Raw genomic sequence first — 13,791 nt, 5'->3', positions numbered from 1 at the left:
TCTTCTGGTATTCCCTGCTTTCAGCTAAGATCCATCTAACATCAGCTACAATATCCCTAGTACCATGACCCCTTCTAAACCCAGCCTGGACTTCTGGCAATTCTCTGCTGATCCAGTCATTTTGGGATAATCTTCAGTAGAATCTTGCTTGCATGTGAAATAAATGATATTGTTCTGTAGTTTCCACACTCTGTTGTGTCACCCTTCTTTGGGATGGGAACAAATATTGACCTCTTCCGGTCAGTTGGCCAAGGGGTTGTTCTCCAGATTTCTTGGTACAACTTGGTGAGCACATCCACGGCAGCATCTGTTAGCCCAAATACATCAATTGGTATGCCATCTATTCCTGGGGCCTTATTCTTTGTTATTTCTTTCAAAGCGGCTTCAACTTCTTTCTTCATCATCATAGTTTGCAGAGACTTTGGATTTCCATTCATTCATTGTTGCCCTTTTCTCCCTGTCCACCCCTCCCTGCCAAGATTCTGTGAACTTTTATGATGAGACCCTTATCTGAAATGGTATTGCCAAACGTTTTGGGCTTTGTTGGGTTTTTATTTCACCCCCAGTCGGTAGATTTTCTTTTCACCTTATTGACAAAAGCATTTGACGGTTACTTATGCACTTTTAAGTTTTGCTAACTTCTTCTCCTAAGATATCTCTGGTGATGAAATCCATAGTAAATTGAATTCTTAATCCAAGGCCTTGATGGCACTGGTGCATTGAATTTACCAATGAGTCCATGAGATAATGATGGAACAACCATCTCCAGTTTAAATTACAGCCTTGGAATACAATTGCGATTCACTGAGCGGGAACCCGTGGGATGTCAATAAGCTTGTTTTGAGTACTTCTCTTAATTAAATGAGTCTCACATGAGCCTACTATTGTCCTTAGGTGCTTTTGAGTTTACATAGGCTCATTGTCCCTGTATGTAAAACAGGATAAAACACTGCCCTATCCTGTGTCTTCTCCACGACAGCTATAATGTTTGAATCTGTTGTGGAATCCATTACATCAATCTCTTTCATTTAGATACTTTATTTTTGATAACTCTCTAATAAGCATGACGTCCTTCTCCAGATAATGTTGTTGATTTTTGTTGAGTTGCACACGACTCATAGAAACTCCACGAATAAAAGACCTGAGGCCTTTCTATAACTATCTTTTTTCCAAGTTCATAGAGTTTCAGAGGTATGTGGTTTAGGAAGTGAATGCCACTCCTGCTTCCAGGAGCTCCACTATAAGCAGCCATTATGGCTTTTGGGACCCCAATGGCACAATGTTCAGGATCACAGCAAACCCAGATTACCTCAGCACAGCAAATTGACAGAAGAGTGCCGTTTAATTTAGAAGAATGTTCCTCTAAAATATGGTAGCAAAGGATTAAAAGATAATTCCTCAGACCCGATTTAATAAACGTCAGGGCCCTTCAGGAGGTTTTGTTGACTTTAAACAAGAGGCTTTAGTAGGAATAAAATAAAAAAAATAAAAAAAAAAAAAAGTCGCAATGCCCCTCAACCAAAATCACAGAGTCCGTCTTACAGAGTCCAGTTGCTTCATTCAGTTTCCAAAATGGAAACAAGGATTTGGCCTTAAATGCAAGTGTCCTCCTGGAGGTCTGGTTGACTCTAAATAAGAGGCTTAAACAATGAAACAATCCACACAGGTAGATCCGCAACCAAAACAAGAGTGCCATCTTACAGAGTTGAGCCAATGGAAGTCCAAAATTGTAGAGCTTGGCAATGTATATTGTTGTTGTTGTTAAGTGCCATCTAGTATTGACACCATAAACAAAAGATTTTACCCTTGTTTTAGAACTACTGTCCTTTCTTTAAGTTCATAGAGTTTCCACAGGTATGTTTAGGAATTCGATGCCACTCCTGCTTCCAAGACTGCCTTAATCTGTTAGCTAACCAGATATTGTCAACCATATGTAATCATTATGGCAATTGACAGACCAATGTCACAATGTTCAGTATCACAGCAATCCAAAGTTACCTCAATACAGAGAAATGACAGAAAAATGCTGTACCACTTAGGAGTGTTTATTTCATAAACAATGACAGCCAGGACTGAGGGCTGCAGGCCTTCAGGCCGAAATGAATTTTAAGAGACTGCATGCTCATGCTTCAAGGCCTCATTGGTTCCCAGCAAGAGGCTTCTGGACAGCCAGCGATGACCCAGAGCCTTCCCACACCAACACAGAAAGAATATACCTCTAAAGCCAAGCGATAATGACAGCATGCTCAAAATACAGAAGAGTAAGTCTTACTATTTTCATTTCCAAAGAGCATTCTAATTGTATTTCTTCCAGGACAAATTTATCCCTTTTGTCCAGTCCACATTATATTTGATATTTTTCACCAACATCACATTTCAAGTACATCAATTATTTCTCAGTCTTTCATATCCATTGTCTAACTTTCATAGGAATTTGAGATAATTAAATTACTATGGTTTAGGTCAGGCACACACACTTAGGTCCCTTAAAGTCTTATTTTTGGCATTTTAAAGAAATCCTTTCTTTACATCCTGTTTTCCAATTCCAATGTATATCACTTGCTTTCTCAACCTCTGTATGTTTCTTGTTTAGTTGATTAAAATCAAGTCTATAATAGCGTCAATATTTTTCTCCATCTATCTTGATGTTGCTTGTTGGCTCAGTGAGGACTTTTGCTTCCTTTTATTGAGGTTTAATTCTTACTGAAGAATATAATTTTTCATCTTCATCACTGAGTGCTCCAAGGCCTTTTCACTTTATGCAAACAAGGTAGTGATGTTGATATTGTTAGGCACCATCGGTTGACTAGCACTCATAGCAACCCTATCAACAACAAATATGAAACGTGCCTTATCTTGTGCAATCTTCTTGATTTTTGTCATGCTCAAGACTAGTGTTAATCCATCTCATTAAGGATTTTCCTCTCTTTTGTCAACTCTGTACCTTTCTCAGAATGATGTCTTTCTCTAAGGACTGATTCCTCCCAGAAAATAAGCATAATAGGTAGAAGGAAGTTTCCCTTACCTTGCCTCCAAGGAGCACTCTGATTGCATTTTCTTCATGGAAAATTTGTTCTTTTGGTACTCCATGGTATAATCACTGTACTTCTGAAATGTGACATTTCAATATCCATGTTTACTGTTGCATTGCTCACAATAACAAAGAGATGAAAGCAACCCAAATGGCCACCAACAAATAAATGGTTAAATAAGCTGAGGTATATTCACAAAATGGAATACTATGCAGCACTTAAAAACAAGGAACTCGAGTTCCCCAGCGGTCCCGTGGATCTGTCTCTTGCTTCAAGCAGTGTTTGGATGGAACAGACCCAGACACTTCCCCCCTTCCAACCTCCGACTACCCTCCAACGTCACCTCCAGGCGTAAACTCGGGACCATCTCAACCATCTCCTATTTTCGGGACCAGCTAACACCTTTTTTTTGTTAGCCCCAAAACCTAGACCAACTATGAGCTCTCAGCTCCGTCAAAATTATTCCGCTGAAGCAGAAGCTGGCGTCAACCGTCTGGTCAACCTGCACCTGCGGGCCTCTTAGACCTACCTCTCTCTGGGGTTTTATTTTGACCGCAATGATGTGGCCTTGGAAGGCGTGGGGCACTTCTTCCGCGAGTTGGCAAGTGAGAAGCGCGAGGGTGCCGTGTGGCTCTTGAAGCTGCAAAACCAGCGTGGCGGCCGAGTCTTCTTCCAAGATATCCAGAAGCCATCCCAGGATGAGTGGAGTAAAACCCTGGACACTATGCAAGCAGCGCTGGCCTTGGAGAAGAACCTAAACGAGGCCCTTCTGGATCTGCACGCCGTGGGTTCCGCCCACACTGACCCCCATCTCTGTGACTTTCTGCAGAACCACCTCCTGGATGAGGAAGTGAAACTGCTGAAGAAGATGAATGACCATCTGACCAACATTAGAAGACTGGGCGGCCCCCAGGCTGGGCTGGGCGAGTATCTCTTTGAGCGTCTCACCCTCAAGCACGACTAGGGGTCTGCGGGGACTTGCAGGGGGAAACCTCTGTGTCCCCCTGCCAACAGCAGCAAGCTTCTCTATCCCACCCTGATGTAGAATCTTATCTACCCAGAAGCCCTTCGCCCAAGCCTTGGACCAAATGAAACAATAAAGCTTTTTGCAACCGCTGCAAAAAAAACCAAACAAAACGAAAAACAAAAACAAAACAAAACAAGGAACTCATAAAATATAAAATATTTATAGGTGACCCTGGAGGATTTATGATGAGTGATATCTCAGTCACAAAGTGACAAATATTACATAATGCCATTTTTGTAAAACAGGACTGACATGGGGGTTGGATAAAAACTAAGAAAAGAAGGGATAAATAATAAACACTTCATTGGAACAGAGGGAAAGAACTATTTAAAAGGAATATATTATTAGGCATTATTTGCACCACAATGGTCCAGAATAAAAAGGTATATAGCAAAGTGGACTGGTGTTGGGGGGACAGATGAAACTGTGCAACAGTGAATGAATTTTTTATTAAGAGAAAAGCAAACAGGCAGCTTAGGGAGAAAAAAGTGTGCACCAATAAATGAATGGGAATCCAAATTTTCTGTAAACTTTCATTAAAATAACAATAAAAATATTTATTAAAAAAAGCTCCTGATCTTTTTCTACCCTTCTTATTTATTGTCCAATTTTCAGACACACAGAAAACAACTGAAAATATCAAGGCTTGGGTCAGGAGCACTTGAGTCTTTAAAACAGACATCCTTGCTTTTTTTAGCACTTGGGAGAGGTCCTTGACAATACATTTCTCCAAGGAAACACTTCTTTTGTTTTCTATATACTGCCAAAATCACAGCTATCAAGGTGGTTCCAATTCACAGTGACCCTGAATGACAAAGTTGTATTGCCCCATAGGAGTTCTTAGGCTGTAAATATTTACAAAAGCTGACTGTCTCATATTTTTACCTAACAGTGCTTGGTTCGTTTGAACTATAGACTTTTCACTTCTCAATCTCATGCTTAACCTACAGCACCACTAAATATCCTTAGGATATACTGTAGCTTACTTTAAATTGACTAATACTACTTCATTATTAGTAAAAGCACCATTCATCATGTTAGCTGGAGAGGAACTGGAAACTGTCAATGACTTAATCTTACTTGGGTCCACAATCAATACACTTGGTACCAGCAGTCAGGATATCAGAAGTATTGCACTGGAAAGTTTGCAGTCATGGACCTCTCCAAGTCATTGAGAAACGATGATGTTAGTTGGAGTTCTAAAGTGTGCCTAATTCAGACTATGTTGTGGTGGTGTTGTTGAGTGCCTTTGAGTCAAGCGCGACTCTTAGCAACCCTATGAACAAAAGGCCTGAAGCCTCTCTACAACTATCAGTATTTATCGAAGTTCATTCAGACTATAGCCTTTTTAATTACTTGTTCTGTATCTGAGCGCAGGACAGTGAATAAGGATGACAGCAGAAGAATAGATGCCTTTGAACTGTGGTCTTGGAGAAGAGCACTGCATATCCCACAGACTGTGGAAAGAACAAACAGATATGTATTGGAGAAAGGGCAACCAGAATGCTCTGTGGAGGCAAGGATGGCAAGTCTTTGTCTCACATGCTTTGGGTGTGTTGTCAGGGGAGGCTATTCCTTGGTAATGATATCATGCTAGGGAAGGTGGGACGACAGCAAAGGAGAGAAAGAGCCTCAACCAGGTGGACCGAAACAATGACTGCAGCCAAGGGCTTGAGTGTGTCAGACAGTGTGAGGATGACACAGAACAGGACAGAGTTCAGATCAATAGTTCATAGGGTTGTTATGAGTTGTACTTGATGATACCAAACAACAACAACAATAATAGGGAGCTCTGGTGTCCCAGTGCTGCCAACCCAAAGCCAAGCAGTTCAAATTCATCAGTTGTTCCACATGAGAAAGACAGGCAGGCTCCCATGTGATTTACAGCCTCTGAAAATCCCCTGGAGGGTCAGCTCTGAGTCAGTGTTGACTAAAAGACAGTGAACAACAACTGCTATATATCACTGATAAATCACTGAATTCATGACTTCTCGATTGTTGCATCTTCTTAACTTTTAAATCAAAAGTAACTTGGATGGCTTGACCTAAACGGCCTTAATAAATTAACCACACACCCTCATAAAAAATGTGTGAACTCAGGCGCTAAAAGCTTGCATTACAGTCCAGTGAAGTCATATTAAAAACATAATCGACCCCACCCATTCCATTCCTCCTTTTTAGGTTATGCCTTAGCTTACAGGTGGCTTGCCAGAAGAAGAGGAGCCGATTATCAAGAGATATTCCAAACAAATCAGCATCTTGGAAAAATAGTTGGCATAGGAAATTATTCCAGCTCAGGTCCCTAGGAGAGATTCATATCCTCACACAAAATGAACACACTCATGCTTCTTTCTTATGTGTTTACACAATTTTCTTTTATAGTCTGATAATACAAGCTTGTGGATTGGGTCCTAAATATTTCAATTAGTGAAAGTAATGATATGAAACAAACAAACACAAAGTGATGACTATAAATAAGATTTAAATTACAGTACTGTTTTATAGGTGTCAATCTGTGTAAATGAACTAAACACTAGACACTGACTAATGTTTATAAAGCTCTGGTGGTACATTGTTTTATGTATTTTAGTGCTATGTGAAAAGCCAGTGGTTTGGATCACTAGCTATTCTAGGGAAGAGATGGGCAGTCTCCTCTCTTAAAGATTTACAATGTTGACAGCCCACTGGGAGGGTGCCATGAATGGAAATCCACAGGAAGGCAGTGGGTTTTAAGATTTTTTTATAAGATGCTCAGTTATATTAGGTGTTTGGGGAAGTTCTAGTGGCTTAACGGTAAGGAGTTTTGCTACCAACCCATAGGCACGCCTTTCAAATCCACCAGCTGCTCCTCGGGGGGGGGGGGGTATGTACACTTTCCTCCTGTAAAATTTGTTGTTGTTAAGTGTGTTGAGTTATAGACAACTCATAGTGACCTTATGAACGCAAGACCGGAACATTCGTATAACTTTCATTGTTTCTCCAAGTTCATAGAGTTTCTGGAGGCAAGCTATTTTAGAAGTGGATGCCACTCCTGCTTCCAAGTAAGATTCCTGTAAGATTTACAGTCTCTAAAATTTCCTTACAGTGCTCTGGTGGCCTATGGTAAGAAGCTGTGCTGTAAACCTAAAGGCACATGGTTCAAATCCACTAGTTGTTCCTTGGAAGAATGAGAAATCTTCTCTCATTTGATTAACTACCTCTGAAAACCTGCTGCAGGGTCAGCTATGGGTTGGTTCTAACTTGATGATAAATAATAACAAGAAAAAAAAATCCCATTAGAGCATCAGCTTTGAGTCCTTTCCCACTCGACTGTACATACAAATAAGTGTGTTACATGTTGGGCTCCTAAATGTAAGGTTAATATTTAGAATCCATTTTCTGCTCCTTGGGAAATGATTAGTCAATCTCTTCTGCTGACTACTTAAAGCTTCAGAAACCTGATGGATAGCTGTTGAAAGTCAGAGTAAACTTGATGGCAGTGCGGTTGTTCTTATGTTTTTATGTAGGCTTTATAGACTTCACTTTTGAAGATACAAATTATATTCCTATCATCTGTATTCTAAATTCTAAGAAGTAGGTATTTGGTTGCACAAAAAAAGGTAAACGTTGAGTACTTCCTTTGCTTTCTTTTCCTTTTGATACATTGGAGAGGATGTAGTGAGATAAGAACTCTTATACATTGTTGGCAGGATTGTAAGATGGTACAAACACTCTGGAAGGCATTTTGGCACTTCCTCAAAAAGCTGAACGTAGAAATTCCATATGACCCAGCTGTTCTACCACTTGGAATGTATCATGAGAAAAATGAGATCTGAGGCACAAACGGAGACTTGTACACCAATATTCATAGCAGCATTATTTACTATTAGAAGAATATGGAAAGAGCCCAGATATCCAACCACAATCGAATGGACTGAGAAATCATGATTTGTCCATTCATACAATGGAACACTATACAGCACACAGGAACAAAGATTTTCGGATGGACTGGAGAGCATTATGCTGAGTGAATTTACTCAGTTCCAATAGGAAAAATACTGTATAAAACTATTATATTAGAATGAGTATGAGGAGCCAAGGTGGGAGGAGGGTGGAAGCAGAGGGCTGAGGATGGATGGGGCGAGGGGCAGGAAGGGATTGACCATGGGGTTATACAATCTGATGGGTGGAGGGGTGAGGGAAATTGAAAGATTCTGGTCTGAAAAACAATGAATTCCAATTTTGTAAATTAACCAGTATAATTTTTTTTTAAAAAAAACCAAAAAAACCATTTAGCCATCAAATGAAAGCTTGGAACTCTGAATCTATCCAGAGAATGTACAGGAGAAAAAGGCCTGGTGATGTTCTTTGGAAAACCCCGGGCACTGGAGACTCTTCAGAGCCTAGTTCTTCTCTCACACATGCTGGTGTCCACGGCTTTCAGTAGACTCAGAAGCACCTGCTTCGGTCTTAGTTGCCAGACGTGTGCAAAAAATAAGGAAGATAACACCTCAAACTTCTTCCCACTTGAAATTTGCTGAGAAGTCTTCCATTCTATTATCAAACCATCAAGAGATCTGTTTGATATGCATAGAACAAGTAGACCCAGAAACAGAGTCACACTTGGGGATGTTTGTAATGTTAAGGGAAGACAGAAAGAAGGCAGAACCTCTTGACCACTTTGCCTCCATAATTTTTTTGCGTATTTAGATGGAACAACACTGAGCTAAGGAAACACTCAAATGCTTCCAGAAGGCTCAAGGATTCTGTCCACAAAACTTAGAGTTCAAGATCTGAAAGTCTTTGCAGAGAAACAATATCCACTCTAGCTAAGTTCATTTAGACTCTCCATGGCCTTGTACAATGAAAAACCTGCCTTGTGTGATCTTTTGGGAAGCAAACTGCCACATCTTTCTCTTATGTAGTGGCGGTCAGCCTTTTGGTTAAGAGCTGAGTTTTTAACCATGGAACCATGAAGACTTCTTGAATTTACAATATAGGAATCATTTCTCCAGGAGCAAATATTGACTTACGGGAAGTGAGCCAGATAAGTGGAGGAGGAGAATATTTCTCAAATTTTAAATTGGCGAAGGGATGGATTCCAGAGACAATGGACCAATCCTTTCATCATAATCACTCACAATAACCCAGAAGGGATTTAGAGCCAACTGACGAGTGCTTAAAATGTACAAGTAGCTGTGTAATAAAGTGCTTATGGATATTGCAAAAAAAAAAAATGTACAAGTAATCACAGGGGCCTCCCACAATTTGTTTCACACAAAAAAGCATTTTGATTCTTCTTGGGGTCCAGTAAGTTCACTTTGTTGGATGCTGATTTCCTGAAGATTAATGAAGAGAGATCTATGATCTCAAGGAGCTCATTGGATTGGTGACACCACGTCTCGGATACTGGGCTTCCTGCTTTAGCTTGGGATGTGTCTCTCTTGTGGTCTTTTGTGCTTGATGAAACTGTAATTCAGTTGACCAGGGCAGCTTTCACCATCAACTCGGAGCCTGTTACTTATTAGCTAATGTCAGTCAAAAGGGAAAACCCTAATGGGATGTGACTGTGGCCTGGTCTTCGTCACGTGTCCACTTCTAATCAGTGGTTTGGATGAAGACACAAAGACATGCTCATAAGACTTGCCCTTTATACACAGCTGGGAGGGAGCGTTGATATCACAGATGAGAGTTCAGCTTCAGAGTGACCAAAACCTAGGAAACAGGGACTAAATAAACAACATGAAATTTCACAAGGCAAAGTTAGGTGTTTGTAGCTGCTTATGGGTATTTTCTCAAGAATTTCCAGAACCAGAGTTCCATACTACTTCCAGATTAAGTTTTGAAAAACCTGAGTGTATATTTATGTTCATTTTAATTGCACTGTTTGATATTTGGTCACTGGAGGCCATAGAAACCTCCATTCTAGGCATAGCTGTCTCCTTGCAGCCACAGTTGTGTGGCTTCTCTACTGTCGACCCTTCACAGAAAGTCTCCAATAGAGGCCACAGGGTGGACTATAAACTTACCCCAGGAGGAATCCTTGACAGGGCTGCAAGAGTTAGATGCTCTTTATCCTAAATTCTAGAGAAAGAAAACTTGGACTACAGATGTTGCCCTGGATGTGCTCACCAAGTTGTGCCAAGAAATCTGGAGAACAACCACTTGGACAACTGACTGGAAGAGATCTATATTTGTTCCCATTCCAAAGAAAGGTGACCCAACTGAGTGTGGAAACTACAGAACAGTGTCACTGATTTCACATGCAAGCAAGATTCTACTAAAGATTATCCAAAAACTATTAGAACAGCACATCAGCAAAGAACTGCCGGAAGTCCAGGCTGGGTTTAGAAGGGGTCGTGGTACTAGGGATATTGTTGCTGATGTTAGATGGATCTTGGCTGAAAGCAGAGAATACCAGAAGAATGTCTATCTGTGTTTCATTGATTATGCAAAGGCATTTGACTGTGTGGATCACAACAAACTGTGGCTGACTCTGAGAAAAATGGGAATCCCAGAACACTTAATTGTGCTAATGTGAAACCTATACTTGGACCAAGAGGCAGTAGTCAGAACAGAGCAGGGTAACACTGCATGGTTCAAAATTGGGAAGGGTGTACGCCAGGGATGCATCCTGTCTCCATACCTTTTCAACATGTATGCAGAGCAGATTATCCGAGAAGCTGGGCTCTATGAGGAGAATTGTGGCATCAGGATTGGTGGAAGATCTATTAACAATCTGCATTATGCAGATGACACATCCCTGCTTCCTGAAACTGAGGAGGACCTTATGCACTTGCTGCAGAGGGTCAAGGACTGCAGCCTTCAGTATGAACTGAAGCTCAATGTGAAGAAGACAAAGATTCTCACCACTGGACCAATTGGCAGCGTCAGGATGGATGGTGAAGAGATTGAGATTATTCACAGCTTCAGTTTGCTTGGCTCCACAGTCAACACTCTTGGCACCAGCAGTCAGGAAATCAAAAAGCGTATCGCGATGGGAAAGTGCTGTTAGGGACCTCTCTAAAGTACTCAGGAGCAACAGTGTCTCTCCGGAGACTAAGGTGCGCCTGATACAGGCCATGGTATTTGCAATCACTTGTTATGCATCAGAGAGTTGGACTATGACTAGAGAGGACAGAAGGAGAGTTGATGCCTTTGCGCTGTGGTGCTGGAGAAGAGTACTGAATGTACCATGGACTGCCAGGAAAACAAACAGATTCATCTTGGAAAGGATTAAACCAAGCTACTCCTTGGAGGCAAGGATTCTGGGGCCTCGTCTGACATACTTTGGACATGTTGCCAGGAGGGACGGGTCCATGGAGGGGACATCACCCTTGGGAGGGTGGAGGGACAGCGCAGGAGGGAAAGACCCTCTATGAGATGGATTGATTCAGTGACTGGGGTAATCGGGATGGGTGTGTCAGAGGCAGTGCGGTTGGCGCAGGACAGAGCAGGATTTAGGGCTGTTGTACATAGGGTCGCTATGAGTCGAAAATGACTCGACGGCACATAACAACAACAACAACAATTTGCTGTGTTGGTATGCACCTCCAGGCCATATTTATTCTAGTGAATGGAAGCTGACATGACCAGAAAAGACTTGCCTGGAAGGCTGGGATCACCTGGTCTCAGGAAGCATTATTTAGCCTATCATCTAGAATTGGTGATACCAAACTCTGAATACAGCCTCAGACAGCCTGGTTGTCTAGGATGTATGCACTTTGAAGAATAGCACGTCACTTATTGTACAGAAGCTTCATGTTGGAAACCATCCTAGACCTTACTGTATGTGTATTATCATTGGCATACCTTTGTTAATGCTAAAAAGAATTTCAAAACTCAAGGAAATGGAAGCATATAGTTTACTCTAAGGAGTTACATGTTGTTGCTGTTGTTGTTAGGTGCCATTGAGTTGTCTGTGACTCATAGCAACCCTAAAGCTCTGAAGCCTGCCCTGTCCTGAGCCAGTCTCACTGTCTCCAACACACCTACTCCCATTGTCCCAGTTACTGTATCAGTTCATCTGATCTGGGATCTTCCTCTCCTGTGCTGTCTCTTGACCCTTCTGAGCATGATGTCCTTCTTCAAGAACTGGTCCCACCTGGCCACATATCCAAAGTATGTGAGATGGAACTTCAGAATTCTAGTTTCCAAGGAGAAACTTGGTTTTATCCTCACCAAGACAGACCTATTTGGTTTTTTTGGTGGTCCATAGAGAATGTTTAAGTTTATTTTCCAGCACCACAACTCAAAGACAACAATTTTTCTTCTCTCATTCTTAGTCATTGTCCAACTCTCTGATGCATAGCAAGTAATTATGAAGACCATGGCTTGGATCAGGTGTACCTTAGTCTCTAGACTGACATCATTGCTTCTCAGTACTCTGGAGATGTCCCTGACAACAGATTTTCCCAGTGCAATTAATCTTTTTGGAAGCAAGAGTTGCATCCATTTCCTAAGCAACCTTCCTCTGGAAATTCTATGAACTTTGATAAATGTCAAGAGTTATAAAAAGGCTTCAGGCCTTTAATTCTTAGTTTTACTATGAGTCATGCTCAACTCGAAGGCAATCTACACAACAAAAATTCATCTTTTGATTTCATGACTGCTCGTGCTAAGACACACATGGTGACCAGAATATTTGCAATCATGACAAGACCTGTTTGTCATGGTGATTACTGTTTTTCATGGTGACATAACCAGATGATATGGTAACTAGAATCGATGCTATGGTGACCAAACTGCATGCCATTGTCTGTCTCTCTGTGCCTGTCTGTGTTTGTTTGTGTCAAATCTTTCTGATCAGCTTTGCACAGGACAGGATCTGAGATGACCTTCTAATTTTCCTGATCAGGTAACACCCATTCTCTCAGAAGTCTGCCAGCTCCATTAACAATCTAACTTCAAAGGCAGGGCATACAGTCACAGGCCTGTATCAGGCTGCCCTCAGGCCAAATAAACACCACCAGCATACAGATCTAGAGGAGACCTACCCTTCAACTTGGAAATTATCATAATGTGACAGTTGTTGTTAGGTGCTATCTAGTGGAGCATGACTCCTAGCTACCTGATAAACAAAAGATCCGAACCCTGTTTTATCCTGTGCCATTCTCACACTTCCTGACACACAAGAGCCCATTGCAGCAGTCACTGTGTCAATCCACCTGGTTGAGGGTCTTCCTCTCCTTTGCCAAACCTGCCGCCTTCCCAGCGTCATGTCCTTCTCCAAGAAAGAGCACCACTAGAAACATGTCCAAAGTATGTGAGACGAAGCCTCATCATTTTTGCCTCCAAAGCTCACTCTGGCTGCACCCTCTCCAAAACATACATGTTTAATTTTTTGGCTGTCCATGAGGTGTTTAGTACTCTTCTCCAAAACCACAGTTCAAAGGCATTGATTCTTTTTCTGTCATCCTAACTCATTGTCCAGCTCTCAGATGGATAGCTAGTAATTGGAAAGACTATGGCCTGAATCAGACACATCTTAGTCTTCAAATTCACAATACTACTTCTCAATAATTTGCAAGGGTCCCTAACTGTCCATATTTCCTCAGTGCAATGTGTCTCCTTATTTCCTGACTGTTGGTACCAAGGATGTTAATTGTGCATCCAAGCAAGATGAATGTGACAACAGCGTGGTGCAAAAGAAAGAGCAGAGCATGAAGTAACAAAATGACATTTGTGGAGCAGAAGCTGAGGGTCAATACTGTCTTGAACAAAAAATTCCTTCCTGAATATGGTACATGGGAT

The 13,791-nt window shown here is 41.4% G+C and overlaps 1 pseudogene; it reads left to right on the top strand.

Moving 5' to 3' along the window:
• Positions 1-3,468: 3,468 nt before the first annotated feature.
• On the top strand, positions 3,469-3,996 carry LOC102852084 (annotated as a pseudogene).
• Positions 3,997-13,791: the final 9,795 nt, after the last annotated feature.

This window comes from Elephantulus edwardii, unplaced genomic scaffold (genome assembly GCF_000299155.1).
Source record: "Elephantulus edwardii isolate Elephantulus edwardi_28Jun2011 unplaced genomic scaffold, EleEdw1.0 scaffold00317, whole genome shotgun sequence".
In the NCBI taxonomy this organism is placed as follows: domain Eukaryota; kingdom Metazoa; phylum Chordata; class Mammalia; order Macroscelidea; family Macroscelididae; genus Elephantulus; species Elephantulus edwardii.
The sequence above is the reverse complement of the archived record's forward strand: the minus strand, read 5'-3'. Positions and strand labels throughout refer to the sequence as shown.